Genomic DNA, 6,034 nt, shown 5'->3' with positions numbered 1-6,034 from the left:
TAAACTGCTGCATCTTCACGCTGGGCGCCGTTGATGGTCAGAGAGAAGTCAGTGTTGCTTCCACTGCCACTAAACCGAGCCGGTGTTGGTGATACACGTTGGGTTATGAGTTTTATGATGAGCTTGGGGGCTTCTCCAGGTTTCTGTTGGTACCAGTGTAGATGCTGACCATTACTATCGCTGTATACGGCTGTGTTGGTTTTACAGGTCAGAGTGACTGTTGATCCTGGAGTAAAGGACACTACTGGTGTCTGGGTCACAGTCACCTGACTGCTGGTTCCTGTTGAAAACAGACAAACCAAACATTGAGTTATCCAATAGAAAAGACAAGCAAACAGAGAAGGGTGGTCCACTTTTTGATTGAGTGGAATGAACCAACCTGTTAACGATCCACAGACCACTGTCCAGAAAAGGAGGGTGAGGTGATTCATGGTAGCCACGGTTTCTGGGATGTTGAGTGACAGCTCCGAATCCTGAAGTGTTGAACTCAGAGGACTTTAAACCCTCTCAGAACCCCAGTTTCTGCTGAGCATGCAAAGTTTCCTCTATATGGAAATGACCTGTTTCCCCTCATCAGTCTGGGGGTGAGAGTGACTGCAGACATTCTCGGAGGACCGCTGTATCTCTTCTACATTCACACTTTTGGAATACAAATTCAGATTTACTGGAGACTATTGGAATTGATAATTTGTAACATTTTCCCTGGTTTAAATGAACTGGGTTTGTATGAAATTATTGAATTTTGTTATTTTGTTGAAATTAATTCTCAGAACATTATTAACTAAAACTAGAATCATAGGTTTCAATTTATTGTTCCGTTTTTAATGAATGTATGATTATAACATTTTCTTGAAGGTCAAAATTAAGTCAAATTATTGGACTAATGCTAAAGCAATCAACTCATCATCAAGTTTGTTAGTGATCCTTCCACAATTTTAGTAAATATATTTAATTTATTCCATGTACATTCAAACAATTTGCAGATAATAATAATAATATTTTCAGTGTATCAAAAATTGACTCATTCATAGATTTTTGTGAAAAGTGAGTGTTTTTGTGTTGGTGAGATGAGTCTTTAATGTGCGGGAGGTTTTTGTACAGCCTCTTAATGACTTTGTATCACTGTGGTACACTTTTGGTGGAGGCACCAAACTCATCGTTGACTGTAAGTACAAGGACACTTTTTTGTATCGGACACAGTACGAACTTAGAAAACTACCTTTTGATTAGCTTACATGGAAAGATCCATCAATTTTTTTTTTAACAATTTTTTTTTTTCGTAGGATAGGCCAATGACAGTATAAACATTATTTTGTGGAGTTCAGTCGTTCAATTTTATTGTTGACTTTTTTTTCCAAATTATGTTTTTCGTGTGAGAATTCATAATTTATTGAAAACATTATTGATTTACTTTTAACTACATTATATTGATAAACAAGTTTCAATCAGGTTCTGTTTTAAAATCCAAAAATGCACTCATATTTAATGAATATAATATTATAGCCGTATTATATGCTTAAGATATCCTGTTAAGAGTTTTCTTGCAAAATCCGAAATGAAATATAAAAAAAAGGAAGTGAAAGAAATACTTATTAAGATGGCAACCTGGCAGTTGAAATGTGTCATGAATAAGGTTGCATACATTTCCACGTTGCAATAAACAGCATCTCTTGACTAGTGCCGATGTTCCTCTCCCTCTGTGCTCCTATGAGGGCTGACGTTAACTGAGCCTGTTGTCCACTCCTCTCTCTCTCTTCCAGTGGGAGTGGTGCAGCCCACGCTGAGCGTCCTCCCTCCCTCCAGAGTGGAGCTGGAGCAGGGCAGTGCTACACTAGTGTGTGTGGCCAGTGGGGGCTTCCCCTCAGACTGGAAGCTTGGCTGGAAGGTGGGGGGCAGCAGCAGGTCTGGGGGGGTGTCCGATAGCCTGGGGGTCCAGGGGAAAGATGGCCACTACAGCTGGAGAAGCACCTTGACCCTCCCTGCAGACCAGTGGAGGAAGGCGGGCTCAGTGAGCTGTGAGGCCAATAAGAATGGCCAGACGCAGCCTGTCACTCAAACCCTGAATCCTGGCCATTGTTCAGAGTAGAGAGGCTCCAGCATGGAAGAACTGGAGAACACAGATCTCCTCTGACACGTCTGCTTCATGTCTCTATCTGAGGTGGCACTACAGCTTTTGGATAAATTACATTAATATAACATGTGTTTGATTCATTAACATCATGCTCTCTGGTTTTTACCCCTTGCTTGTGATTGTCACATGTTGAACATTTAATAAAAATGCTAAAAATACAATATTCTTTGTGATATTTTCGGATCGTGTAATTTCTCTTTCTGTTAATTAATCTTCCTACCAATGAGTATATCAAACATATGTAATCTTTATTACACAAGTTTCAACACATTTTGAAAGAAGGCTTAGAGCTATGGTGTTTATCTCTGAATGAGCAAAGGGTTGGTTGTGTGGATGTTGTGTGTGTTCACTGTGTTCAGTGGACCAGTGTCAGTCATTGAGCCGCTGCTGCTAAAATGACCCACGTGTGTCAGACTGACTTTATGTCACTTCATAAAATAGAAGTTCAGGGGGATGTCCAGGTTTCCGAAGAAACCAACTTAGGAACATGTAGAAGTACGCCTTAAAAGACATTCAGTATCTCTCAACAAGATATAGGAACCCTGGACTGCTGAGTGGGGGAAACAGTAACATGTTCATAATGTCTGTCTAAGAGTTAAAGACCAAACGGACATGGCTAAAATATGTGTTTCTTTAAACGTATTCTGTGAGCAGTGAACTGTAGCTATTCAAATGATGTCCAGTTTTAGCAGATGTGCACCTGTGTCTCTTGAGTGACAGAATGTCAGTGGAAATGTAGGGCTGAGACTTTCAGAAGAGTCTCTGGAGACTCCAGTGAAAGCAGTATGTGTGCATGTCTCAATACCAGCTCAATGGCGCCCTCTTGTATCAAACCAACGCATTTACATAAAGACGGATTCCATGAACTCCACCATCTACTGGTTTAAATTAATATGAGAGAGGTACGTGTCCACAGCAGTGCAACGTGAACTTGAAATATACCTGTTCTAACTTTAGTTTTAGTGCATATGGTAACTTGTATATGTATTTCAGGATGAGTGCACTCAAATTTAGTCATGTTTTGTCGAGAACATTTATGTTTTGTGAGCTTTAGATTGTTAACATAGCTAACCTCGTGGTTTGCGCTCGCCATTCTATCTTCGTGTAGTATAGCCCAAATGTTTCAGTTGTCCTTTTTCTTATGTTAGGCTGGTTCATTCCGTGAAGATAGAGTCCTGAATCTTTGCTCTCATTGAACTTGGACATGTCTGTAGCCTACTCCCAATACCAGTCCATTAGTATATGGCCTCTACCTTGTAAGTATCAAGCTTACCAATGTTATTTAATCTCTCTGTGGACGTGCATTGGCTCTACTGAGCAAAGTAGTGGACAGTGGGGCCGTTCATTTTTTCTCGTAATTAGGAGATCCTGATGTCGTAAATACGAGATCTTTTCTCATAATTATGAGATCCTGATGTCGTAATTACGAGAAAAGATCTTGTAATTACGAGATCCTGATGTCGTAAATACGACATCTTTCCTATCCTGGTGTGCTAACGTCTATATAATGTGTGAAACTCGCAAGTGTTGTACACTTCTTTGTTATTTGGATAACTGTTCTGCTGTTGGTGTTATGGCGCATAACACTTCGGACTCTCTGGTATTTTTTAAAACGAGTCGGGGTTATCTCAGCCATGGTTGAGAAGGAATTGGGGGAAAGGAACTTTGGCTTTGACTCCCTGAAGTACATGAACTGCGACATGCTGCCCGCCGCTGCCCGCTGCAGTGGGCAGTGGGCAGCGGGCAGCGGGCAGCCGGCAGCCGGCAGCGGGCAGCCGGCAGCGGGCAGCCGGCAGCGGGCAGCCGGCAGCGGGCAGCCGGCAGCGGGCAGCCGGCAGCGGGCAGCCGGCAGCGGGCAGCCGGCAGCGGGCAGCCGGCAGCGGGCGGTTTAGTCTACTTCAGACTGATGTGGAAGTGGAAGAACCAGAGATGTCGGAGAACCCAACGCAGTCGTTTGTGATTCATAATATCGTCTCGAGGCACACACAGCTTTTGGCCATGATAATATGCATTATATAATATAGATATCTATGTATTATATGATATAATTTAGATATAGAGCTCCAGGACTGTAACGCAAGTTTTGTACAATTCTTTGTTATTTGGATCACCATTCTGCTGTTGGTGTTATGGCGCATAACACGTCGGAAACTCGTCTCTGGTAATTCCACAATGAGACTCGTAGTGGGGGTTATCTCAGCCATGGTTGAGAAGGAATTGGGGCAAAGGAATTTTGGCTTTGACTCCCTGAATTACCTGAACCGCGACATGGAGGAGAAAGGGATTGTTGCCCGCAATTGTCTCCTGCTTGAGCCCCACTTCCCGCTACCTGCTGCCCAGGGACCACCGCCTCGGCACTGCCCACAGCCCGCTGAAGGAGGCGGAGGTGCCTAAGTGCTGCCCGCTGCCCGCTGCCAAGGCGGTGGTCCCTCGACAGTGGTCCCTCGGCAGCGAGGCTCCGGCGGGAGACAATCGCAGTCAATAATCCCCTTCTCCTCCATGTCGTGGTTCAGTCTTCTTCAGATTGATGTGGACTGTGGTGGCCCAGCCGCTGAGCAGTGCCCCACAGGGCCACGTGGTGGCCAAAAGGCAGACAAAGGGTGTGGTGTTGGGGATGGGAGGTGCTACTTTAAAAGCTGTATCATAGAGATCCCGCCCCACTCAGGTGTCTCAGCTTACCACTCACAGGTGTGCTGAGTTACGCCTGATTTCCACCAGGGACGTACGCGCCGTGGAATGGCTGCAAACTCTGCCCTGCGTCAATTTCCACCGGGCGCGTAACGGCAGCGTAGCGCTGCCTTGCGAGCCAGGCGTATTCACGCGAGATCACGAGATCACGCGATAATCCCAAACCTAATGTACTCACCTGCCACTACCAAAACTACTGCAATTAAATGCCGGGCTTTGTCCTTTCTGACATTGTCCTTATTAAAAGGATGATTTATTTCATAAATTATTTTATGTTGCTCCACTTCGACAATCAGTCTCTCGTCGTCCATGTTGCCGACCCTCTGAGACCCTTTGATTGATTGACTGCTGACCTGGTTCCACCCGTCATGACGTAAAGTTGATGTAAAGTTGTGATAGGCTACATGAGCTGAGTATTGTGTTTTATTCTGAAATTGACCGGATGCTCTATGGCTTTTAGTTTTTCACTTCCTGCCCGGCTCGATCTGCTCTGTTGAAATTGACGCAGTTCAGCAACGGCTCGCGTCAAAAATAGAAGTGCTGCGGAATGATAGCGCTGTGGCGCGGCGTGCCGCTCCTGGGATGCTGCTGAGATGTTCCGCAGCGCGCCCGGTGGAGAATGGTTTCATTGATTAGAGTGGCAGCGATCAGCAGCGGTGACCGCAGCGCAGACGTTCCGCGGCGCTTACGTCCCCGGTGGAAATCAGGCTTTAGCCCTGCAATCAGGAGGCCTTTTAACCCCACCAGAACAAACTGAAGACAGACTGGTTGGAGGAGCGTGTGGAGACCAGACACACACTAGGCCAGTCTCGTGGTAAGAGGCCTGTGGCAAACCCTCTAGACCCAACTGAACCCTTATAATGAAATTACGTCCAAGTGGACGGAAGGACTGTTTCTTTGATCTGTGTAAATTGTGTCGTGCTGATACGAGAGAGAAGGCCTGCAGCTGGAGAGGAACCCCCAAAACTCCCAAGAGGAATCAAGAGCCGAGCCAGGGCGAAGAGGTCAGTGGCAGGGACCACAGACCCCACTAAGCTTGGCCTGTCTCTCTCTCTCTCTGCTCCCCATGACAGGAAGAGCCAGACAGAGCACCCTGACATCAACCGCTGACCCGGAGAAGATTTGAGTTGCCTTTTTCCCCCCTCCCTTTTCCCCGCACCTTTATAAATAAATGTCATACTTTTGATTTCACAGCAAACCCTGTTTCTGCCTGTT

The sequence above is a fragment of the Pollachius pollachius genome (genome assembly GCF_949987615.1).
Source record: "Pollachius pollachius genome assembly, chromosome: 15".
Taxonomy (NCBI): Eukaryota; Metazoa; Chordata; class Actinopteri; order Gadiformes; family Gadidae; genus Pollachius; species Pollachius pollachius.
Note: the sequence above shows the minus strand (reverse complement) of the source record.